The sequence below is a fragment of the Molossus molossus genome, unplaced genomic scaffold (assembly GCF_014108415.1).
Source record: "Molossus molossus isolate mMolMol1 unplaced genomic scaffold, mMolMol1.p scaffold_m16_p_18, whole genome shotgun sequence".
Lineage (NCBI taxonomy): Eukaryota > Metazoa > Chordata > Mammalia > Chiroptera > Molossidae > Molossus > Molossus molossus.
Genome location: NW_023425353.1, coordinates 34,911,148 through 34,938,336, shown reverse-complemented (window position 1 = coordinate 34,938,336; position 27,189 = coordinate 34,911,148).

The following is a 27,189-nucleotide window of genomic DNA, read 5'->3' as shown; positions in this document are numbered from 1 at the left end:
GCTTCCATGGCCACCCCAGCAATGAGAACGAAGTCCTGCTCTTGAAGTCTTCCACTTGGAAGGGACACAGTTCATTCTCACTCGTATTTCATTGGTCAAATTAAACCACACAGCCCCATATAGAAGGAAATATAGACCCATATAGAAGCTCTCAAAGGACAGAAGCGTGGTCCTGCTAAATGCTCAGAAGGTGAAGGGGGAGCTAGAACTATTTAGTGAACAGGTACAGCCAGCATCTCATAGACCCAGACAACACACCTTCCCAAGGATGACAAGTCTACAGGTCTCCCTCTTGCACCGCAAACCAAGAAATACACAGAACTAGCTGAGGCCCCCAGCTGCAAATCAGTCTGTTCAGAGACCACACTCTCTCCACCTCTCCCTAGAGGAGCTTTAATTACAGCAAACACCCTGTCATCTCTGCCACAGAATCCCAGGATACAGGGGAGAGTGAGAGGAATCTCTGCATCACACAGTCTGCTCCACAGCCTCCTTGAAGAGGTAGACCCATTGTTTTTAAGGAGTCATTTTAAAAAGGAAAATCCTAGCACCTCCTCTTCTCATCCATTCTAGAGCCACCTAATTATGTCCTTCCCATTCCCCCTTTCCTGACTATAGAAAGCACACAGCAAACAAAGTGCTAAACAACAAAACCAAATGAAAAACAGTTCATGAACATTAAATATTGAAAGGATATATCAGGGTGTGTGTGGGGGGAGGGTGGATAAAATAGATCTCCCCCAACCCACGTACTTTCCTCATAGGGACTGTGATGTGCCCAGTTGGGCTGCAGGCTATGATATAATTAGAACGATATTGCCCAATTGCGAAAACATATGCCTGTTTGCATGAAATGGAAGCATCTGCTGAAATAATTTGAGGTGTCCCATTACTAATTAAAAGAACTTTCATTTATAGAGGATGCACCATATGGATGCTGCTGATTCTTGGGTTGCTGGATGCGAAGGAATACTGGGGGAGTATGGGGGGCAGGTGTATGGTGAGGAATATCCTGGAAAATATGATTTAGTTTTTCAAAAATTCCCCTTACAAGGAGGTATGGGGTGGGGGAGGGCCTGCTGGAAGTTTATTTCATGAGGCATGGAAAGGTATCCCACCTTCCCCAATTGCACCGGGCTGTGTCTGTGACTGCGCATGAGCTTTTCCCCCTGGAGGCTTACTATGCCCCTTTTCCTTGTCAAGTCACTATCTTGTCTTCAAAGAGCTTTCTAGGTACACGAGATTAGCTACAGGATTTGTGGGGCCTATAAATAATGACAATGTGGGCTGGGTAGTTCAATTGTTTAGAGCGTTGTCCCAATATGCCAAGGTTGTGGGTTCAATCTCCAGGCAGGACACATACAAGAAGCCAAGCATAACAAAGTGGGAAAATAAACCTATCTCTCTCTCTCCCCCGCTCTTCCTCTCTCTCTAAATCAATACTTAATTTTTTTTTTTTTAAAAAAAGAGTGATAAGACAGTGACAGCAGAGCATTAAACCAAGTGCAGGTCATTCTGAGTGTGGAGTCCTGTGCACCTGTACGGGTCACATCCTTATGAATGCAGCCCTGCAGGTAAGAAAAAAACAAGATCTACCGCAGAAATAAGAGTCAGGAGGTGGAAGGTTAAAACAGAGAGCCATGCCAGACAATAGTCACCCCCACACATTATATCCTGCAAGGAACTTTCATATCCACAGTCTGCTCTGAAAGCCAGACAGTCATGCTCTTGACAAGACAGGCTGTAAAGAAAGGACTTATTCTCACATCTCATTCCTGTGAAGAGCTGTGATAAAGCAGAGATGCTGACTTCTGGCCCCAGATGCTTTCCTCTGCTTTAGACCTTATCTACTGAGGAAGTTCTGCCCCCTGTGGACTCTGCTTTGCATCATTCTCTCCCAGTACATACATACTGTAGAAGTCCATATACATCCCATTTAGCACAGGGTAGTCCAAATAGGGACGGGGGGGGGGGGGGGGAGAAGGAAGTTCCAGCTGAGCTGGAGAGAGAGGAAGGGAAACCAGAAAAGTTGATTCTCATACTTTTTCCCAGTTAGAAGAGAGATAACATTATCCAACCAATTTGGCCTTGGAGCATACTTAAAACAATTATAGAATTATTTCTCTCAAAAAAATATTGTATTGGGGGCAAGAAAATAATAGCCAGTGTAAGGCCTCTGGTCTAGAGCTGGTATTTTTTTTTAAGTTCAAGGGAATGGTCCCAGTCCAAGATCACTTTAGGGTGCAGCCATACCTCTATTTCAGATTTCAGTTTTTAAGAAGTATCTTAAGGAGACAGAGAATTCGTATTATCCAACAAATAAAATGACGTTTTTTAAAAAAAACAAAAAACAGAAATACAACACATCAAAATTTGTCACATGTAGGTAAAGCTGTACTTGGAAAGAAAGACTTAAAATCAATTACCCAGAGTTTCAACAAAAGAAACTAGAAAAAGAAGACCAAAGTAGAAGGAAGGGAATAAAGGCTAAAAGCAAAAATTAATGAAATAAAATGCAGGCAGAACGTGGAGAAAATTAACACAGGAAAAGAACTGATTCTTTGATAAGTTCAACAAACTCTAAATACATCAAGCAGGAAAGAGAAAGAACACATATCATCAATTTGGTAATGAAAAGAGTTTATCACCACAGATCTTAAATATATGAAAAGAGTAATAAGAGAATAATATGAACAACTTTAGGTCAACAAATCAGACAAGTTAGGTAAAATGAAGGGTTTTTTCGAAGAATGCAACTTACCCAAATTGACAAAAGAAGAAACAAACAAAACTGAATGGTGCTATATCTATCAAAGGAATTCAAAATATATTTAAATCCATCCCACGAAGAAAGCTCCAGGCTGAGATGGCATAGTAAGCAGAATAATGACTTTCCAAAAATGTCTACATTCTAATCCCTGGAGTTTGTGAATATATTATAGCAAAAAGGAATTAAGGTTTCAGATGGAGTGAATGTTTCTAATCACTTGACCTTTAGGTAGAGAGAACACCCTGGATTAGCCAGGTGGGCCCAAAGTAACCACAAGAATTCTTAAATGTGAAAAATAGAGATAGAAAGATCAGTATCAGAGAGACCTGGCCACTTTAGACTTTGAAAGTGGAAGGAGCTGAGAGCCAAAGAGTATGCAGACTCTAGAAGCTGAACGTAAAAAAGAAAAGAAAATTGCAGACCAGTATCTCCCATGAATACAGAAACAAAAATGTTTGAAAATATAATAGCAATTTGAATCCAACAATACATAAAAACAAACAAACAAACAAAAAAAAACAACAAAAACAATGCATCATAATCAAGTGGCATGTATCCCAAGAATGCAAATATTGGCTTGACATGTGCAAATCAATCAACACAATTTACCATGTTAACAAAATTAAGGGGATAAAAATGCACGATTATTTCATTAGATGCAAAAAAGAATTGCCAAAATTAAACACTCATTCATGATTTTTTTTTTTTAATTTTCACCAAACTAGGAATAGAAAAGGTCTTTTTAAAAAATGTATCTGTATTGTTGAAAGTTATTACAGATGTCCTCCTTTTGTTCCCCATTGACCCCCTCCACACTGTTCCCACCCCACCATGCCTTCAGGGCACTATTGTCTGTGTCCAGTGGTTCTGCATATATGCAAATAAGTTCTTCCGTGTATCTCTTCCCAGCCCCCTCCCTGGCTTCCCTCTGAGATTCATCAGTCTGTTCCCTGCTTCCATGTCTCTGAATCAATTTTGTTCTGCATTTGATTTTGTTCATTAGGTTCTTTTTCAAGCTGGGCATCTGTATCTAAAAACAAACCAAATACAGCTAAAATCATACTTAATGGTAAGACTCTGACTGCTCTACCTCCTAAGATCCAGGAACAATGCAGGAATTCCCAATTTCATCACATCTATTCACATTTTTCTGTAGGTTCTAGCTATTGTATTGAGGCAAGAGAATAAAATTAATACGGACTGAAAAGAGAGAATGAGAAAAAGAACTCTCCCTATTTGCACGTGATATGATTGTTCATGTAAAAATACCAGGAAAGCCACAAAAATGATTACTAAAAATAATGAAGAAATTTAGCAAGGTTGTAGGTTATAAGGTTAATATGCAAAAAGCAATTTTATTCTTATATACCTACAGCAACCAAGTGGAAAATGAAATTTTTAAAAATCCATTTAGAGTAGCACCAAACATATGTGATATGCAGGAATAAATCTAACGAAAATGTCCAAGACCTCTATACTTAAACTGCAAAACACTGCTAAGAGAAATTAAGAGACCTAAGTAAATGGGAAAATATATTGTTTTATTCTGTGGATAGAAGATTCAGTATTATTAGATGGTGATTCTCCTCATGGTCAATACAGTCTTAATCAAAATTCCAGTAGGCATTTTTGTAGAAATTGACAAGCTAAAATTTATATGGCAATTTTATATCAATTAATATAAATCCTCATCTTCTTCCTGGGTTTTCTGATCATCTGTAAAATGGTTTCTGATCATCCTTTTGGAGGTTCTTCAAAGGATTTGCCAGAAACCTCTACCTCAGACATCTTCAAACTCCTTGGCCCTGACGTGCTGGACAGAAGAGAAATAGTACTGTTTGTGTAACTTGTGTCTGAAAATGAAGCAAATCAAGCAGCTGGAAGATCTAGATTTTGCTCAATAACCATCTACAGAGAAGAGAACAAAGAATCCCATAGTCTGTTTAAATGCAAGACAAGAAAATGAATGTTTTAGACAACGTAATTTTGTATATTTTTGAATTAAAATAATTATGTTTCTGAATCAATCAAAATCTCCAATATTATCAACCTCCTTGACAATATTACCCAGACTTATTTAAAGATAGCAAGGAATACTTTTCTCTTTCAGTTTAAAAGTATCGGGGATCAATTTTCAATTTGTCCTCAAGGGAGCTTTCCCAAGTAGCCCAAGCCATTCTCTCATGCATTGACACTGCCTTAGAGCATCCTCCTCATCAACACATGCGTCAGCCTAGAACTAACCAGCATCCTGCATTTCATCCCTACGAGCTCTCCACACTCTTCCCCCAGTAGAAGATTAAAAGACAAGATCAAAATAGCAGATGCTCATAGGATGTGCTAACTGATCAAGAGGTTTGTAGGGGACCAGAGATATGGGTTGGGGAGACAAAACAACCACCAAGAGAAATTATTGAGAAAATATTAGCAGGACAAATCAACTATTTGTACAGGGAAAGCAAATGGCAGAGGCAGACTCCAAGTGATGTTATTAGAAGGGTGAGAAAAACAGAGTTGAAGAAATGAGAATTCCCATCTTCTCCTTTCTAATCCCTACCCCATGGAGCTACGTTTAGGCTTACTGCACTTAATCCGTGCATTATCAATAATATCTGATGAATAGTCAGCATCCACTAGCTTCTAAATGCTTTATATGCACATGTATTTAATCTTTATAACAAGCTTGTGAATCATATGTTGTAGTTATCCCCATTACACAAATGAGCCATCTGAGGCAGATCCAAGCAAGAGGACATGCCCATGATGCCTCCATAATTTAATCCCCTAACCCTTTCTTTATCAACTCTCTCGGATGAATGAGGCTTTATCCAGCATAACTTGTTTCTTGGGTTTTCTTTAAGCTCTGTTAGGATTGATCTTCCTGCTCCTCCATCCCAAGATGATGCTGATTTCTTCTTGGCAACATGGTAATAGGAGACAAGCCAGCAATCACATAAGGTCAATTTCTGAACCAATAGAATTTATTTAAATTTGTTCTGGATCAATAGAAGTTTCGTTCTGCAGCCCATGAGTAAAACAAAATATAGACTACACCCTCTTGCTGAAAATTCCAGACCATTGACCACACACTTGTTAGCTGTGCTGGTAGGGCCATGCTGGTTGGGCCATGCTGGTTGTGTTGATGACCCTTTGGAAGAAGTAAACCACCTGCTGCAACTTAGCAGTGCTTTGACATATACTAACAGACATTTTTTGGACACTCAAGATGGATCAAGCATTGCCCTAGGAGATGCACACATAATCTCTCTTTTAATCCTCCCAAGAATCTGAGGAGGTAGGACATAGTTGGTAATGGACCGGAGATTCAAGCTTTGGCATGCTTATTCCATGCCCAAGTACCTAGTCAGGACAGAGGTCTATCTTCTGCTTGTTGTTTAAAACTTTTCATTGAGCACAGCCAGTGTGGCTAAGTGGTTGAGTGTCGACCCATGCACCGAGAGGCTGCCAGTTCGATTCCTGGTCAGGGCACATGCCCAGGTTGTGGACCCAATCCCCAGTGGGGGGTATGCAGGAGGCGGCCAATCGATGTTCTCTCTCATAGGTGTTTCTATCTCTCTCTTCCTCTCCCTTCCTCTCTCTCTAAAATCAATAAAGAAAAAAAATTTTTAAATAATAAAACTTTTCATTGAAACTGAGTGTGATGTGGCATGCTGGGAAGCATGCCCAATGGAGACCAGAGACTATCCAGAAGCCTGAACCAGATAGCACCTTAAGGGTTCCCCAATTCCAAGTTTGTGTCATCCTATGATTCCCTACTTTAGTTGATAACATAGTGCTTGGTTTTTTCATGGCAACTATGATTAATAACATTCTTTGGGGATGAGTATTAAAAGATAAATATGCCTATGGACAAAAATATTACTAAAGATATAGATACTTAGAATTATTTAGTCTTATTCTGTGCCAGGTCCCATACCAGACTCCTTGGATTCAGTCTTGCATATTAAACCTCACAACAAACATTAGAAGTGAGTATTACATCCTCATTTTACAAATAGAGAAACTGAGATTCAGCAATGTTGTATAACTTGTTCATTTACACAGCAAAGAAGTGGCAGAATTCTTCCCCTGGGCTTCAGATTCCTGAGCTGGAGCTCAGTTGAGAATCAGGCACCCTTCAGATGCATGGTCAGAGCAATGGACTTGGTCACAGGCAAATGACATGGGAAATCATTAAAAACGGGGATGGGAGCCATTGTTTGAAAGGATCTGAGGTAGTTTTTCTGCAAGTAGTCAGATAGCCTCATGGCCATATTTGCCTCCTGACACATGCTACAGCTATATCCTTGTAAAATATCCTTCCTGATGTTTCTTGCCAAGCCCATGCCCATTTATTTTGAATAGGTGATTAAATGTCATTGCTTTGGGGAAAATCCCTCAAGCAAAGTGAGTTCCTTTCTCCTGGACAGCCCCACAGCAGTTGGCATTCACCTTTAGGAGTCCTCCTTGATGTTGTGGCCATTACTCGTGTACCACACAACAAAGGTCCATGACTCCAACCCCAATGGAAACAGTGTTAGCAACTTTAGCAAATAACAGATGCTTAGGTTTGATTTCTAGCTCTTGCACTTGCAAAATAGATGACCTTGGCCAGTTATATAACGTCTAAATTTGCCTCTTTTTATAAAATCTGTAAAATGGGGTTTCCATGTGAGAACTGAATACTATAGTGCATGCCAAATGCTTGATGCATTGTCCATCACACAGTGAGCGTTCCATAATTGGGGACAAATGATATATTGCCCTCTTGCTCTTTGTACAGCTGCCTTTTCCTCTGGTTCATGAACCCCTCAAGAACAATTTCTTAGTCATCTCTGTCTCTTCAGATCCTATCAAGGGCCTTCACCCAGTAGATGCCTGATGGTATGTCTGAGGAGTCATGAAATTGTATGCCTTTTATCCTTTGGTCTCTCTTGGACTCCCCGTCTTCCACTGCTCAGCTTGGAAGCTGAGGGGCTGCCCTCTCCTCCCCCAGGGCAGGCCTTGTTCCCCTCCCCAGGCTTGGCAGTGTGTCTTTGTCTGGCTCTAGCCTATAAGGCGCCTGCTCCCAAGCTCTCTCACTCCTCTGATTCATCACTCCCGGAGCTCCATGTCCAACATAGCTTTATGTAGCGACACAAGTGGCAGTTCAGTGGTGTGTGCAAGCTTCGCTTTCATTTTAAATCAATGGAAGTTTTAAAAAATCTTACCTTATTCCTCAAAGGCCCATAAAGCCCTTCATGGGGCTCAAGAGAGTTGTTCACTGTAAAATTTTAAAATTGCTTCCAAGTTACTTATCATTCATTCAGGCTTACGTTATTCTTTAAAATTCTCATTGATTTTGGAAACAGTCCTTTAATTGATATAAAAAAGCAATTATATTTTCCAGGCTGTAAATCTGCTTCACTCCCAATATTAAATTCATCATCTCTGTAAATAATTTTCTCTTATTATGCATAGGTATTAGCCAAACTATAAATAGTACCATTAGCATACCCATGGTTTTCTCAACAATCAGTGACCCTTGAATTTGATTTAGAGAAATTGATTTCTGCTGAAATTCTCCCTTAAATGAAATTGCCATTCCTGCTGAATGTCCAGGCAAAGGGAGGCATTAGAGAGTCGTTACCTTATTTCCTCCTGGATGTCAGTATAGCAGTTTTAAGCAGGAATTTACATAAATTCACCTGTTGGTGATCAGCCCTTAAAAATCACTGCCTTAACAGCAGGCACATTTATACTTATTTGATGCTCAAATTTGAGTTTTTAAGAAGAGAGACATCTCAGCATCATATTCTCTTCTAAACACACAGAGGGACATGGATTCCTTATCTTGAAGTCTGATACCCATCTGGGGAGAGGTGGAGTGGGAGAGGTGGAACAGAGGAAACTTGGGGTTCCTATGGAACAGTCTACAGCCATTGAGCAAGGTTATGTCAGGGACAATAACATGGGAAAATGCCCATGATGTGACATCAGCAGAATCCAGGGTGACACCCAGGCAGGGATGAGGTTTGGGGGTGACCAAAGCAACATAAAATATGTAGGCATGTGGATAAAGACTCAAAGGAGACTTAGGAAAATTAAAATAGTTCATTTAGGGTGATTGAATTACACATAAATTTACTTTCTTTTCTTTATTCTTTTTTTTATTTAATTAATTTATTGTTGTTACAGTTGTTTCTCCTTTTTCACCCATTGACACCCTCCTCCTGTTCCGTCCCCCTTCCCACTCCACATTGTTGTCTATGTCCATTGGTTATGCTTATATGCATAAGTTCTTTGGTTTCTTCTCTCTTCCCTTCCCCCCGACCCTCTCCTCTGAAGATTGTCAGTCTGAACCCTACTTCTATGTCTCTGGATCTATTTTGTTCACCCACCTTATTTTGTTCATTATATTCCACAAATAAGTGAAATCATGTGATACTTGTCTTTCTCTGACTGGCTTATTTCGCTTAAGATAATACTCTCCAGGTCCCTCCATGTCATCTCAAAGGATAAGAGATCTTTCTTTCCTACAGCTGCACAATATTCCATTGTGTATATGTACCACAGCTTTTTTATCCACTCATCTACTGATGGACACTTGGGCTGTTTCCAGATATTAGCAATTGTAAATAGTGATGTTATACTATAAAGCCATTGTAATAAAAACAGCCTGGTACTGGCACAAGAACAAGCATATAGATCAATGATACAGAACAGAGAACCCGGAAATTGACCCAAGACATTATGCTCAATTAATATTTGACAAAGGTGGCAAGAGTATACAATGGAGTAAAGACAGCCTCTTCAATAAATGGTGTTGGGAAAATTGGACAGCTACATGCAAAAAAAAAAAAAAAAAAGAAACTAGACCACCAACTTACACCATTCACAAGACTAAACTCAAAATGGATAAAAGACTTAAATGTGACTTATGAAGCCATAAAAATTCTAGAAGAAAATGTAGGCAACAAAATTTAAGACATCACACGCAGCAGAATTTTCACTGATACAACGCCAAAGGCAAGAGAAACAAAGGAAAAATTAATATATGGAACTACATCAAACTAAAAGCTCTGCACAGCAAAAGAAATAAGCATTAAAATGAAAAGGGAACCCACTGTATGGGAGAGCATAATTGCCAGTGATACATCAGATAAGGAGTTAATTTCCAAAATATATAGAGTACTCATACAACTCAACAAAAGAAAGACAAAGAATCCAATTTAAAAATGGGCAGAGAACCTAAATAGACACATCTCCAAACAGGACATATAAATGGCTAAGAGACATATGAAAAAAAAATGCTTTTTAAAAATCTTATACTGTTATTTCCTTAATAAATATGAAACTGGGAAAAGTATGGAGAAAAAAAGGAATATTTGAGTTAGAAAAACCTTACTCTTAGCCTTGGTTAGTATCATTTACCAACTCTGCGACTCTGAGGAACTATACTGTGATGGGAAATCGTGGATATTGTGTTAATGCCAAGAGGGAACCCAGCCCTCCAACAAGTGAGAAGGTTGGGGAAGGCTCACATCCCACAGATCTTATAACTGGATGAGACAATGTTTCTAAGGCCCGTAGCACACAGGAGGTATTCTGAGCCCCACCTTTCACACTTGTAAATTAGGGATATATTTATGTTCTCTAAACATTAGCTTAATTAAACTGTATGAGAAGCTACTTTTTAACCTATAAAATTATGTACAAACGCTGTTTTTATAAACCTAAATGAGACTAGATTTCAAAGAAGGAACGTGAGGTGGCTGCCCAAGGAGACAGGGCATGTACCCTCTCCTGACCCAAGTCTGCCAGTGTATCTGTACCTCGCCAGGTCATGATGCTTGGAGGCCTAAGGACTTCTTATTAAAACGCAGTTTCTCCATGAGACAGGGAGGAGAATGGATGGTTACATTGTGAAACAAATTTTGAGAGGTAGCTTTTTGTTGATCTGGAAAGAAGACTGTTTGGCCCTGACATGGAGACCTGAAGGTGTGTGAGCTCCCCAAAGACACAGGGGAATTGGGTGAAAAGGTATAAGGACAGATTAGCCTGAGGGAGTTCCCTTTTGGCTCTTCCACCCTTAACACGTATATAATTGTGGTTTCAGAAGGAGACAAGGAAGAAAATTGAACAAAAACAAGTATTCAAGGGCATACTGACTGAGAGTTTTCAAGTGTGGCAACAAACACCAAACTTCAGAGACATAGGAGTACAGACTGACAAACCTCAGAAAAGGGGGTTAGGGGGCAGGGAAGGGATAAACCACAGAACTTATAAGCATGTATGCATAACCATGGACATAGCCAGCAATGCTGGGGACAGGGCGGGGGGTGGGAATCAGGAAGAGAATGTCAATGGGGGGAAAAGGAGAAATAGCTGTAAAAAAAATTAATTAATTAAAATTTTTCTTTTAAAAAAAAAAAAGTGGAATTAACCACAGAGAAAAGCAGACCTGGCTACATCATAATAAAATTGCAAACATACACACAAATCAGTGTTTATCAATACAATTTAACACTTATACATCCATGTAGACAAGATCATAAGAAAGAAAGAAAGAAAGAAAGAAAGAAAGAAAGAAAGAAAGAAAGAAAGAAAGAAAGAAAGAAAACATTCTCGTTCCTCATTAAAGTTTCTTCATACCCCTTTCTACTCAACATCCCTACCCAGAGGCAAACACTATTCAATTTCTATTACCATAGGTTAGTTTTGCCTATTCTTAAATTACATTAAAATGAGATTGTACCACAGGTACTCTAGGGTCTGTCTTCTTTAACTCAATATGATTTTTTGTATGTATTAGTTGCTTTTTTTTAATCACTGAGTTTTCTATTGTGTCAATATACCAATTTAATTCATTTTCTTGTTCATGATAAAGACACTTGGCAAACTCCAAAATAAAAGAACTTCTTCAACTTGATAAAGTTCATTTATGGAAAATGTATAACAAACATGGGCTTTCTCGTATGGTCCTTAGGTCATGTCTTAGTTTGTTAATGCTGCTAAAACAAAATAGCGTAAACCGGGTAGCTGGGACAACAGTTCTGGAAGCTGGAAATTCCCACAGTCTGGGTACTAGCCAGTTCAGTTCCTGACAGGGTCCCTCTTTCCAGCCCTCTTCTTAGTGTGTCCTCACCTGGTAAAGTGAGAGCTAACTCTCTGGTCTCTTCTTGTAGGAGCACTAGTACCATCATTAGGACCCAATCTGCATGGTCTCATCTAAACGTGATTGCCCACCAGATCCCTCATTTCCTACTATCATCACATTGGGGGCAGGGCTTCCACATATGAATCTGGAGAAGATACAAACGTTTGTTCCATAACATCCTACTCCTGGTCCCCCTAAATTCATGTCTTTCTTGCATGCAAAAGTAGCAGCATTTTGAAAGTAGATGCTCCAGAGGTTGTCCAGAGGCTATTCTAGGCCCTGTAAACATTTTGACTCTAATCCTCACAAGACCCCTGAAAAGAAGGTATTATAGTCCCACTTTTATCATTGATCAAATGAGGTTCAATAACTCATGTAGGGTCACACAGCTAGGAAGTGGCAGAGCCAGGGTTAGAATTCCAGGACTGTTTGCCCCTCATGCCGCTTCCCTGCCCAGTGTGTTTGTGTAAGGGTTGCTTATAGGGAGAAAATGGAGCAAACAGACTAAAGTGCTCCAGATATGCTGGTTGTGATTCTCATTATGGAAAAAGAGACAAAGCAGCTGGAGAAGTGAACTTGCGTGTACCACCCTGGATGCTGCTGCTGCATTTCTGATGGCCTCTGCTGAGATAGAAGGTTTGGTTCATGCTGCAGACGGTGCGCCCCTCAGGTCAGAGCCGGGGGCTCATTCATCTCCACATTCTCAGAAATAGGCCCAACCCTCAGGAAGCACTGCATATGTGCTCTTGGAATAGTGATGTTAGGTATGGGATAAAAGTTTGTTCAGTGACAACATGCCCATTGATTATAGAATCCAATGAAGGGATCATACCTCCATACAAGGGTGAGGCTGGTTATAGTATACTGAACCCTCTGACATAGGATCCCTCACTGTGCTCTGAGTGTGGGCCTGCCTAGGCCTCCTTCAGTAATCACATGTGCTGTGAGTCCCAGCCATGGGGCCTCCTCCTCATCGTGGGGACATGTCCCTGAAAAAGTGGGCAGAACTCATGCTGACAATATTTTTCTTCCCCTCACTGAAATCTTTGCAAGCCTCCGAACCCTTTTCATTACACTCAGTTCCTCCATGAGGTCCTGCATGCTAGTTCCCTTTCTGCCTGTGATCTCTCACCTTGCAGGTGTCCTTCCTGAAGAAAAGCCAGAGTGCATTTGCCCATGCCAAGCTGAGCGATAGGCATGCCAAAGCACTTAAGAAGGCCCCTCAGATTTATGGCTGCCTCTCTTTGTTTGAATTTAAATTGCATGGTCCCTGAGAGCTTTTCCTTTGAGACACAAGCACTTCTAGGGAAGAAGATGGAGGAGAGGAAGGTTCTGCAAGAGACATGGAGACAGAAACAGCCTCTGAAGGGTGGGAATGGCATCGAAGCCACAAAGACTAGGAGATAATCACCCAACCAATGGAGAACTTGATTCAACAGCTGGAGTTGAAGTTCAGGAGTTCAGTTCTGTAACCATGGGCAATATAATAACCCTTCTGCTAAACTGTATTATGTGTTGACAACTATTATTTACTCCCTCTCCACCCAGGCCATAGATCCCTGTAGGAAGAGTATGTGATTCCTCAAGGTTTGGCCAAGAGACTTGCTTTAGCTAATGATGAGAGAGTGGATGTGATGTAGGTCATGTCTGAGCAGAAGTTTCCAATATCCTTGGGGGATTAGGCTCTGTCATTTTTGTGTCTATCCTCCACCTGCCCCAGAGAGTATATCCCCTTCAGTCTCCACATGGAGCCCAACCTTCAGCCCTCATAGAAAGTCAGCAAGAAGTAAGTGTAGGACAAACTAGGAAGGTTTGTTACACAACAAAAGCTAACTAATACAACCCCACAGGTGCATAATGAGGGCTTTCCCAAACTTACCTTCCTGAGTTAATGCTAGGGAGTGTGTGGGGGGTGGGGGGGAGGGTTTAGGCTTCGTCTGCCTCATTATCAAGTGAGACTGATTAGAGGGCAAGTCCTAGTGTCACACAGAATTTCAAGCCAGGCTTCAGCATTATAATCTCAATGTCCTTCCCATACCTCACAGCTTCCTTAACATACAAGCCTCGGGATGGCATACATCTGGGATCCCCAAACCTGGGGTGTGTCAGAATCCCCCATCCTGAGACCCTGAGCCCTCTCGCCACTGGGGTGAGTGGCAGACATCCATATTTTCTCTCTCTCTCTTTTTTAATCCTCACCTGAGGATATTTTTCTATTTATCATCAGATAGAGTGGGAGGGAGGGAGAGAGGGAGAGAGAAACATCGATATGAGGGAGACACATGGACTAGTTGCCTTCCATACGACCCAACCAGGGCTGGGATGAACCGCAACTGAGGTCCGTGTCCTTGACTGGAATCAAACCCGCAACTCATTGGTTTGTGGGCCAACGTTCCAACTGCTGAGCCAAACCAGCCAGGGCTGACATCCATATTCTTAAGAGATGATAAAAAACAAAACAAAACAAAACCTCCAGGAAAGGCCCTGGTCTGTCAATCAGAAGAAACCCATGTGCAGCCTCACCTCTGCTCCTCATTAGCTGTGACCATAAGGCAAGTCACTTAACCTTTTATGAAAAATTGCAACGAGAATATTTGAACTCTCTTCTCTTTCGAGCTCTTGTAAGAAGCAAATGAAGTAATTAATAGGTGTGAGCATGCTTTGCCTGTGGCAAGCTGATGTGAAAGGGGGAGTGGCTGCGCATCTTGGGCCTTGACAGGTGCTGCTGAGAAGCAATCATTGGTCGTCTCACCCTTTAAGGTCAGTGCCCAAGGTGGTTCACCACCTGTTTGCAGCCAGGGTGACAGCCTCAGGGCGTCCATCTCCAAATGGCCTGAGTGTGGGCCTGGCCTCCACCGCCAGCCCAGCTGACCAGACAGTGAACGTAGAAGGGATGGACGCCACACCCAAGGGAATTATTGGGAAGTCTGAAAAAAGACCAACAAAAAGCCACTCTGAGTAACAGGTCTGAAAGTGCCAGACCAGCTCAGCTGGCTACAAAATCATTAACGGAGAGGCTGGAACGGTTTCCTCTCGGTCCCCGCGTTAATCATTTCTGCATCTCTGGTTTTGGAGAAGCCCTGGGAGCAGGGGCAGTGGGACACACCTCGAGGAAAGGGGATTCTCTTCTTGCTCGCACTGGGGCTGAGAGCAATTTAAGTGTCACGTGGTTCACCTCCCTAATGTTTCAGGTGAGGAAACTGAGACCCTGCGAAGGGTCTGTTCAAGGTCACACAGCTAATCAAATCTTCTCATTTCCAGCCAAGGGTCCTCTCCACTCCATTCTGCTAAAGAAAAATGCCCTGCCTTCCGGATCACACGCTGAGAAGGTGTATATGCATATATGTGTCAGTGGGTGTGTTTGTGTGTATGAGTGAGCGTGCATCTGTGTGTGTGATTGTGAGTGGGTGTAAGTGGGGATGTGAGAGTGCACTGTAAATATGAGACGGTATGAGTGTGTGTGCCTCTGTGTATGTCAGTGGGGGTGAGTGGAGGTGAGGGGTGCCGTGTGTGTGGGAGGGGGTGTGAGCGTGTGTGCTATGGGTAAAGCACTGATGAATGGAAGTCCAAGGGGGAGATCAAACACAGGGTAGGGCTGTGTCACACTTTCCCAGGGTGCACTGCCTGACTCCTCTCAACACCCTTTATCAGCCATTAGGGCTTCTCTGATGCAATATAACTGTAAGGAACACCTGATTTTAGCCCCTGGTTTTGTAGTCTTCTCATCTGACCCTGATACATGACTAAAATTCTGCAGACTGCTGTGAGTTGGTCCTATACACCCTCTGCCCTCCAGTGAATGGACAAAGGGGAGAAAAGAGAAATAGCCAAGGGACCTCACAGACCACTCCTAGACAATCCACAACCAGGGCCTATATGGAAAATTTTAAATTTTGATAGATTTTCAAATTATTCTTTCTAATCTTACAAGCCTAAAATGGAAATGTTGGCAGGTCCCAGAAAATTAGAAACTTGGATATATGAAAACTACTATGCAGCTCTGCTTAACACATGCTCTGGCATATTTAAGCTATATTTAAATTTTTGGAAAGGCCAAAAGAGTTTGGCTCCTTTAAGAAAAGGGCTGTCAGAAGAAGGCTGTACAATCCTGCACACTGCGGGCTCAGGCGGAGTCTTTTGTGTGTCTGGGGGGTCTTTCCCACGGAAAAGGGCAGGCAGGCAGAAGGAGCCGGGCAGGGGGCAGACAGCAGAGACCTCCTGTGTCACAGTCTCCGTTGTCAGGTAACCACCACCTGATTGGAAGGGAATCAGCCTGGGAACCATAGAAGTTTTTCCTTTTCTTTGTTCTCCGACCACAAGAGGAAAGGGAAAAAAAAGCCAATTGTCTCTGAAGGGGACCTGGAGAGATGCAAGGAAGCAGAGACCCCGAGCAAAAGCGGTGCCAGAGGAACGTGGGCCAGGGGGTCGCAGACAGGCTGGAGCTAGAAGGAGTGTTAAAAGGATTCCTGGAGGATAAGAGGAAACTTGAGTTCAAGCAGCAGTTAATGACGGTCCCTGTCCCACGGCACCCATCCGTGCCTCACCACTCTGTTCTTTTCTAGACCCCACTGAGACCTGGAGCTTATTCCCCTTGTATGCAGTCAAGTTAATTAATGCATATTGGCTTCTTTTCAAAAAACCAAACAAACATTTTTTTGTTCTTTTTATAGAAGAGGACTGGCTGGATCATAAGCACATGAGCACTATCACTAAGATATCAACTCTTTACACCTGAAGAAGAGGCATCAGAGTCCCCACTCGATCCCCAATCCCTAAATGAACCCTTCCTGGGTAATCCTTGCTAATTAGCTGCTCAATAGTGATGGAAGGAAAGATTCCGTCACCATTGGTAGAAATTAGACAAGTGGCGGGCCATGAGAATAACTTCCTTCCAGAGCTGTTAATCCACCCCCTCTGTGCCACTGGGGAAAAAATTCAAGTGTGAATGAGAGTTGTATTGTTACATAAATAACTGTGAAGCTATTGTTGTAGTGGCACATGAATTATTTTGTTATTATAGATGTGGCCACACATCTTCGTGCTGTGACATCAAGATGAAAACCACGGTTTTAGATAAATAAAAGAGAAAGTGGTGGGGAAGGCTTCCAGGGCTCCAGGCCCTGTAGAAATCTCAGCTTCTGTGTCCCAAAGAGTGCAGGGACGTCTTTGGGATGCCTTCCTTACCAGCCTCAAGGACACGTGGGCAAGTTACCACGCAGGAGGATAATCTCAGTTCTGTGATTTTTCTTGGATCCCCTTTGTTGTATAGGTACTCTAATTCACAAAATACCCCTGCTAGTAATTTAGAATATTCTTCACCTCAAAACCACAGCAAAACATATCCCCTTCATACAAACATCAGGACAGTTGCCCAGATGTTCGGACCTTCTGAAACTTTACTTTTAGCAATCTTGAGAAGGCACATATGCCTTACCGCCCACCCAAACAGGCACTGGTTATTTTAGGACATTTGTGACCTATGTTCTAGTTCACCTGTACCTGATTTAGAACAAAAAAATATTTGTATTCAACGTTATTTACTACTTCTGCAATGTTCCACAGCTATTTTGTATAATTCACGATTGTGCAATTTATCAAATAGCATTTTAATTATTTGTCTAACTTATTTTTCTGTCCTTTGCTCAGACGATGATCTCTTTGAAGAATGAGATCATGACTTATTCTTTGCGTATCTCTCACCAAAAGACCTGCATATAGAAATTGCTCAATAAATGTTTGGTTTTGGATGTGTGGGTATATGCATGAATGCATGAACGTTACAAATACAATATAATCTCCTTCTCAAAATATGTGAATGTCTTTGGCTTCTCATAATGAGAGGTGACCTCATTTGCTAACCGAGTCTGTACACTCCTACCTTTCCAATTAACAAGGCTATAGCTATGGGGTTAGCAGCCAGCAGCCTAGAAAAGATCTTTATTGGGGCAAATTATGGTCCTTCTGAGTTGTCCAGGATCTCTGCTCAGACCTCATTTAAACTGGTCCAGCCAAGGAGTTAGAAAGCCTTGAACCAAGTCTCACGGTGCCTCCTGCTTGCTCACAAGAACTGTTGGGAGCCAGTGGAACTGCACCTGCCTGGTTACCACTTTCTTGGTGCTCTGAGACAACTGCCCTGTGTTGGTTCCTAAGACTGACTGTAGTGATATTTTCTAGGCTTAGCCATTTCCTCTCACCCCATATGCCTTTTTAGTTCTCATGGCCAAAAAGTATTCTCTGTACACTACTGAGAAACTAGTTTATACCAAAAAGTAAATGATTCACAAGGCTTGGTTTATTATTCCTCCTCAGAACCTTTGCAACCTAAAGAGGACGACATCTTAAGTCAAATAAGGAATCTCAAATTGTGGCATTTTGGGCATAAGCATAGCCTCAGTTCTTTCCAGCTGGGCATACAGTCCCTGCCAGAGCTATTGGATGTACTGCCAGCTTCCCTCCCTCAGTGCTGCCGTCTTCCTACCATCCTCATTCATAGATGTCTTTGGCCCCTGAATCATGTGATTTCAGGGTCCACATGGATGACCATCCAACACCCTAGCCTCTCAGTCCCTTGACCTCTCATGCCCAGTGACCTTCTTCTCTATTACACATTTGTCACTCCTTAAACCACTTAAATCTTTTCATCATGATTTATTTTGTGCATAGGTCTCAACTTCCAATCCAGCTAGCTTGGTCAACTTTCTGCAAATAGTTTTTGCTCCTCATTGGATCCACCAATGAATTAACTCCATTCCCTCTCTGCCAATCCATCAGCTAGATTCTTTCTGCATTCTCCTCCCTATCAAACTTAGATCGTATAACCCATCACTCCATAACACTTCTTTTCAGAACTCTAAACTCCTTTGCCATTCTGTCCTTTTATCACACCCATCTTGCAAAAAGCTAATTTTGAATGGACCCAACTCCCTTGTGTTCAGAAGCAGAGCTGCTAACTTTTATTGGGAAGTACCACAATGCTGAAGATCTGTTTTACCATGGATTCATGATAACTGTAAGATAGACCCTCAACACTGCCCAGCATACTGCATTTCTCTTGTCAACTCTGGAACATGCTTCTGACCTAATCTGCCCTCCTCAAACCTCTGACTCCCCCATTTCTTTCTTCACTCTTGGCTTACAACCCTGCCTTCTATTTCTCAGGGAACACTGAGTCTTACACAGAACTCTCTCACCCTCCCACCAACAAGCACGCAAGCCCACCCCCTCCCTCCTGTTCCTTGCCCTTTTCTGCCTCCTACCAACCAAGGCTGGTTTGTCCACATGGCTTCAGACCCATCTTTTCCTGCCTTGCCAGGAAATGTGCATTATCAAGGAGTCCTTCTTTCTCTGGTTCCCTCTCAAGTAGATTCTCCCCAATGACATTTAAGTACCCATACGTCACTGCCATTTTAAACTGCCTTTTCTCAACCTCGCATACCCCTCTAGTTATTGCCTCTCTCTGTCATTACCCTTTAAGCCAAACTTTCCAAAAAGGTTGTTTCATACTTCCTATTTACAGCTCCTCACTCTCCTCACTCTCCAACCTACTCCTGGCTGGCTTACGTGCCCATCATCCCACCGGAACAGCTCTTGCTTGGGTCACCCGAGTGCCATGTCCCACGCCCAGTGGGCGTGTTTCAGAACTCATCTCTCTGCACCTGCCAGGTTCCCAGGGCTGGACCTCCCTATTTCCTGATACCCACTGTCTTCCCTCCTGCCCCACTCCTAGATGTTCTAACAATACATTCATCTCCTTTCAAAGTTTCTCCTCCTTTTGTTGACTACTTCACACTGGAATTCCTCCAGACCTGCTCTGAAGCCCCTTCTGCCTCTCACTCTAGACGCTCTCCCTTGGCAGTCTCACCAGCTTCATGGCTCCAGATTCTACCTATACACAGGTAAACCCTGAAATCCCCTTTCAGCCATGGCTTCCAGTTCTCTCACTTCTTCACATTCTTGATTCTGCCAGACTATCCGGTCTCTCTGAACAAACTTGCAGGGGTCCCACATCCATGACACTCATGTCTTCATCCAGTTCACCTGAACCAGTTCACCCAGGATCCAGCAATCCTCCTGACCCCAAGCTGCTGGAGAACCTCCTGTGACTCAGCGTATGAACCTCTACCTTAGGGTCTGTGCTGCTGTTTCTCCACTATGGCAAAGGGTTAAGGCTGACTTTGGTGTCCAGTAGACTGGTTAAAACCCTCACTCTTCTATTTCCTTGTTGAATGACCACAGGGTTATATTATTTAGTGAGGTCATGTTATTTACCTTTTCTAAGTCTCAATTTTCTCATTAGCAAAGAAGGGATAATAACACTAATAATGTTTAAGAATTATACTAATTATATGAATTATTACATAGTAGCATAGAATAGTGTGTACCATATAGTATGTAATCATAACAGTAACTTTATTATGATTGTATGTATATTCAGCTTTAATGATTTCATATTGTGTTCTTCTCTGTATAAATCCTAAAACATTTTTATTATTCCAAAGTCCTTGAGGAGCAAACATTGATCTTTCTGCATGCTTTGTTATAAAGATCAAGGCCATCAACTATTTGCTCCCTCAGTATCCTCTCCATACTTCAAAGGTCCCTTGATATGTAGCTATGCAGTCTTCTTTCTTGCAGACCCAGAGGGGTGTGCCGTCTTCACACAGGGCCAGCCCCCTCTTCTTCAGTGTATCCTGCCTGCCGTAAGCTCAGGCACCTGCCTCCGCCAATTATCCACTCGATCTTTCTTCTTTAAAAAAAAAAAAAAAAGTATTCTTTTAGCTCTTTATTTTTTTCAATTACAGTTGAAATTCAATATTGTATTAGCTTCAGGTGTACAGCATAGTGGTTAGACGTTTCTATAACTTACAAATGATCCCCCGATAAGTCTAGTAACCACCTGGCACCATACAGTTATTACAATATTATTGACTATATTCCCTATGCTGTGCTCCACATCCCCGCGACGGTTCTGTAACTGCCAATTTGTACTTCTTACTCCCTTCCCCTTTTTTATTCAGGCTCCTCTGCTTCTCCTTCTATCTCAGGACTGAAATAGCCCCAAGTCTCTCCTAGCCTGAAGCAAAAAAAGTTTAATCTTCTTTCTCTTCCTTTCTCTTCACTAACAAGCTTCCTGAATGAAATCTACACCAGTTTCACTTCCCATTCTCTTCTCAGCTCCCTAACATATGCCCTCTGTACTTCCAGGGGCTTCCCATCCCTGCAGGGCTGCCACCCTTGCCCTCTGGGGGCTCTCCCTCAGCCCTTCCGCCACATGTCACACAGCTGACCACTCTCCTTTGGAGCTGCCTCTTCCCTAGGAGACGCTGACTCTTGTCCTCCTCGGCCTCCATCACAGCCTCCTCTCATTAAATAAACTTATATTGGTTATGACTGTCCATAAACTCAAGTGTTTTAAAGAGCATTTCATTTCTTGATTTTCTGTTCATTAATTGGATTTCAGCCCTGAGCTCTGACGCTGCTGGATTGGTGAGAAATTCAGCCTTAGTTATTCTTTGGCTTCCTCTTCTCTCCCTGAGGAGTTGTGTCATGGTTCTAAGGCAGGACACAGGAAAGGACACACAGGAGTCCTCTCTGGTAATAAGACATAGGTCCACTCTGGATTACCACAGAGAATTCCACTGCCTTGGGCTCTGAGGCCCTGCATGGCCGGCTCCTTCCCTACCAAGCTAGTACAGGGATGCTTTGGCAGGGCTGGTGGCCCAAGCATCACGGGCTACCCACTGTGAGGACCTGCGGTAGTCTGAGTACTCCCAGGGGCGGGTAAAGGACCCTGCTGCTCCTCCTCAGGGCCACAAAATTTACCCAGAGAACTCCCTTCAATCACTGGGGAACCCTCCTTGTCTCTACTACCTCCATCCTCTTCAGACAGCCTTGCCTTCATAATCATCCAGAGCCCTACCTCCCGAGGCAAGTAAACCAGACTCCATGGCCTGCCTGGTTCGGGGATGGAAAAACAAAGACAAAGATGAATCCATGTCTCAAAGAAGTCCCCTGCCACCAAGCCCATGAGTGTGTTGGCCAGGAAGTGGCGAGTTGCAGTTGTAATATTTTATTTCTTTTTTATTCTGAAGTAGCAGATCACACCAAATATATTCACGATGATGAGAATATGGGATTATGCTATATTCTTCTCTGCTTGCTATTGCATTTTTAATGTCTCAAAATGAATAACAAAATTTAAAATCTCCAGTAAAAATTTATCTTCCAAGTAAGCATTTCTCAATTTATGTCCTTACCCAATCTTCCTTGATGATCTCACCTATTTTGCTGGTTTCCCCTTTCCCCACAGCACAGGTGACTCTGAAATCGATCTCACATCCTCTAAACCATGTCCTACATATCAGAGTGTCATATCCAAGTGATGCCTGGACATCTGTATTTACATATCCGACAGGCAGCTCAAGCCCAACCTGCCACCGCTGACACAGAGCGCCCTGCCCCCACCATTCTAATTCATCATCGGGCCCAGTCAACTTGTCCTCTAAACCTCTCAAATCAATCTCCTTCTCCCTATCTCCTTTGCCACCCCTAAACCGAGCCCCCCCCCATCTAGAAAACTGCAAGTCTTCCTGAATGGCTCCTATTTACTCTCTAATCTGTGCTCCACACAGCAGCCTGAATTAGATTTTATCCCCCCACATCAGACAGGGTCCTTCCTGCCGAAAGCCCTCCAATGACTTCCCTTTGGGGTAGTGTACAGACTCCATAATGGGGCCTGATGCAGACTAAACGGAACTTGAAGCACACAATCAGTCGGGGGCCGGGCGTGGGATCTATAGGAGGAGCTGGGGCTTGTAGAAGTTCTCCCGGTCGGCATAACCATGAGAACCCTACACGCAAGAACCCTGCAGAAAGACCCCTATGTTTCCATAAAGCTCCACGGTTCTAACTCCCGCTCCCTTTTCCTCTCTCCCTTCTATAACATACCCCTCCATTCCGGCATGCAGGCCGGAGTGTGCACACAGGGAGTCAGGTCTCCATCCATGTGGTGGTGACCCTTTCTTTTTCCTAAATAAGTCCTTTTTGTTATCATTTTGCAGCCCACAGGCCCACGAGGCCCGATGTCGCCTGAATTCTGTCACCACTCTGCCTGTTCTTCCCCTCGTTCTCCACACTTCAGCTACACTCATGTCATTCAGCTCCTCCCACAGGGTAAGCTATTCCCCACCACCAGGACTTTCCACATGCCACCCCTATGCCTAAAGACAGCCCCGTGCCCCCCAAACTCCTCCCACCCTCCCACACAGCCCCTCTAAAGTCTTCACACAGCCTTGTTTTGAACTGCTCAGCTGAGCATGGCAGCTCCTGATTAACACTCTTAAATCACATTTCTCTTAGGCTGAAGTTCAAAAAGCTGGACATGGCCTGGGAGATGTAGAATCTAGCCTAGGCCAGGCCTTCCCTTGCTCCCTATGCCTCAGCCACGCTGGCCGTCTTCCAGCACCTCACACGTGTCACGCTTTTTTTCCACATCAAGGTCTTTGCTCACGCTGTTCCTCAGTGCAAAATGCCTTTCCCTTCACTGGTCGCCCAGGTAACTTCTACTCTTCCAGGTTTTAGCTGAAATGCGATGGCCCCAGAGAACACTCTCCTGATTTCCTACTTAAATCTGGGGCCCTTCATCTTCCCAGGGCCCTTGTGATCACTTGCAATGATGTTTTAATGTTTGTGATCTGTGGTCAATGTCTGTCTTTCCAGTCAATGGAGGTAGAGATGACTACATGCCCCACCCTGTTTTCCTAGCAGTCTGGTTCAGTGTCAGGCATATAATAGGTACTCAGTAAATGATGAGTGAATGAACAAATGAATGTCTAGATTTGACACCATCTTATTCTCCCCTTCTCTTCCCCACCAGACCCAAGCCTTCTATTGTGCCTCCCCCTCTATCACTAGTACTTAAAACCACCACACCCCTCAGGCTCAAAATCCTAATACTTTCTTTGACTCCTTCTCCCCTTCACTCCTTCTATGCCATAGCCAAAATACACCAAATTTGCCTCTAAACAGGTCTAACACACACACCCTCTTTTCTATTCCCAGTACTAGGTCCAAGTTACGTCTCATTTAGGTGATTAAAGTTGCTTCCTAGCTGCCACATCCCAGAGTGACTCCAGTCTGTTTTTCCCTAGAATCTGCAGAATTATTTTCCTGAAGTTCAGCTAGATCTCTTCCACAAAATATCTTACTCTTTTGCACAAATAAAATATGATGGAACACCATGCAGCAATTAGAAGCCACAGATTCAATGTAAGCACAGCAATATGAGGGAATCTTAAAAACATAGTGTATAGTGAGAAGAGAGGGAAATAAAATGAGATTATACAATGTAATACCACTTATACACGTTAAAAATACATGCAGCAAAATAGTAAACATTTTATAAAAATACATGTAAGCAAAAAAGATAGACATCAAATGCAAAACTGCAGTTGCCTGTGGGGAGAATGGAAATGGGAAAGTGGTAAAATAAAAGGGAAAAATAAACAAAAGAAGAGAAGGGCTTGGCATGCACCAGTAATGATGAGTGGGCCATGAACTCAAGAGGATAAACTCCATCTATAAGACACAAACAAAGAATAACAAAACAACTTGTATCCCAGACAAGGAGGATTCAATGCATTTGAGCATCTCTTTCATAGTTCTTAGGACATGTCCTTGTGTATTATTGAGGAAATCAATCATTGTGCAAAGTGTGCATTTATTTTAATCAGGTAAACTCCATGACATACTTCAGTACTGAGAAAAGATATCATCCATGTCCTCAGCTTACCTGATCAGATGGAGATAAAATCCCAGGTTCTGGCTTCTCTACCTGATCACTTCTTACTCATGATCACTTCACTCAAGCATAGCAGTTCGCTTAGCAACTTGAGCGTGCAGCAGTACTTTTTAAAAATTCTGATAAACAAGTCTGAGCTTTTACCATAGAGTTTAAGTACATTAAAAACAGTATCCTAATTTTATCAGGTATAGTCACCTATAATGTTCAGCCATATATTTTAAAGGCACTAGAAATTATATTTTTACCTTTCTTGGTACCACATGCTTAAGCTTCTACCTGCCAGAAATTATGGAATCCAAAATGAAATCGCCATCTCAGAAAGCATGAGGTCACTTGGAGATCAGCTTTGAGGGCGGAATCCAGGTTTCAAGGAGAAGTAATAAATATTGTGGACTGACTGGTCTAGTAATCTCCATTTGTCTCCTTGCAGCTAGCACAAAATTGAAAAAGATAAATAGTTGATCATGGATTTCTTATTCCATCAGGGTCTGTGAACCAGTGAGAATACGTTCCTGCCTTGGGATGAGCATACAATATTTCAACTTTTATTTTAAATCTGCAGATAAAATAGATCTTAGTAGGGAAGGCAAGCCTCTCATGGCCCTTGAATCTGGCTAATGAAAGTGTTAATGGTTTCAGTAGACATTGTAAAATAAATACTCATAAAAGTTTGCACAGCACACGATTATATAGCCCCATAAAATCCACCAGGTAATTACCAAGTTATGCGCTCTCTGTCCACCTCCCTGAGTACCAAGGTTAGTACAAGTGCAGGTGATGAAGGAACCTGGCATAAGAGAGAAAATCTTAGAGCAGAGGCCAGCACTGATCTGGGGTGCCAGCGTTCTCCCTATTCCTTGGCTTCCTTGTCTGTGAAATGAACATTTGACCTCCAGTCGAAACCCCCTCTGCTAATCCTCATTTCTCTGTGCTTCACAAGAAGGAGGATGTTGACATGAAAAATACAAGCATGGGTTCAATCCTGTTTCATTTCTCAGCATCTAATCCAATCACACTCATAGCCAACATTTATGTATTTATGGTGGGCCAAGCACTGGTGCTGAATACCTTACACTGGGTATCTCATTTACGTCCTACAACATGCCTATGAACTATGCATTATCATTATCCCTATTTTATGGATAAAGAAACTTATTCAAAAGCTGAACATTTAATCACATACTAGTTCATAATAGGGAGAATGTAATATACTATGCAAGTGTAGTGCTGGGCACACTAGTTAGTGCTCAGAAAGTGTTCACCCCCTGCCTATATCTTTGCCATGCATCACTCTCACTGCTTCAAAGAGGAAAGAATAAATAAATATGCTATAATTTTGCAGCCATGGAGCACAGGTGTGTATGGGAAACTGAGACATAAAAGCATCAGCTGGGGGCTGGATGTTGAACACTGTAGTCAACACCTCATCCTGCAACACTTCCCATCTGCCTCTGCTCCCTCTCAGTCCACCTGCTGCTCCAAGAGGCCCACTGCAATTTGATAGTCAGTCCCTAGAATAGTGCTCCATTCAGGCATTTTCCTAACCAGCATGGGCCTCATCATAGCAAAACTACAAGTATAATCTTACATTGGTTTGGTGCTATGCATGTCATAAAAAACTTGAATAGAATATTGCCTTAAAAATTAAGGAAATAGAAAAAGAACAACAAACAAAGCCCCAAATGAATAAGAAAAGAAATAATAAAAATCAGAACAGAAATAAACAAAATAGAGTCTAAAAAAATAATTCATAAGATCAATGAAACCAAGAACTGATTCTTTGAAAAGATAAACAAGATTGACAAACCTTTAACCAGATTCATCAAGAAAAAAAGAAAGAAGACCCAAATAAATAAAATTGGAAATAAATGAGAACAAGTAACAACTGACACCAAAGAAACACAAAGGATTGTAAGAAAATATTACGAACAACTATATGGCAACAAATTGCACAATCTGGACAAAATCTATAAATTCCTAGAAACATATAATCTTCCAATATTTAATTAGAAAATTTTAATAGACAGATTACAACTAATGAAATTGAAGCAGTAATAAAAAAATTCTCGACAAACCGTCTCCCAGAACCAAACTGGAATTACAACTATAACACAAATAAATCGACAGGAAAAACCAACAGAAAAGCAGCTTGAGAGGACCATACAACGAGGGACACTGACTCCATCCCGGTAGGCTTGCGAAGGCGCGAGACGGGGCTGGGAGCCCACGGTCCGCAGCCCGGCAGCGGCCTTAACTATAACAGGCGCCCGCGGGTTACACTCCCAGGCGGCCCCACAGCGCAGCCGGGACAGAGGCTGAAACAGCCACAGCCACTCACCTTGGGCTCCAGCGGAGGGAGGGCGGACTGGACTGGAACTGTGTCGGGACACTCGGGGTTTGGAGGGTGCTCAGAGCTTTGGCTGAGTGCAGCCACTCAGGACGGTGGCCACATTGCTCCTTCCCAGGGCTCTGAGGAGA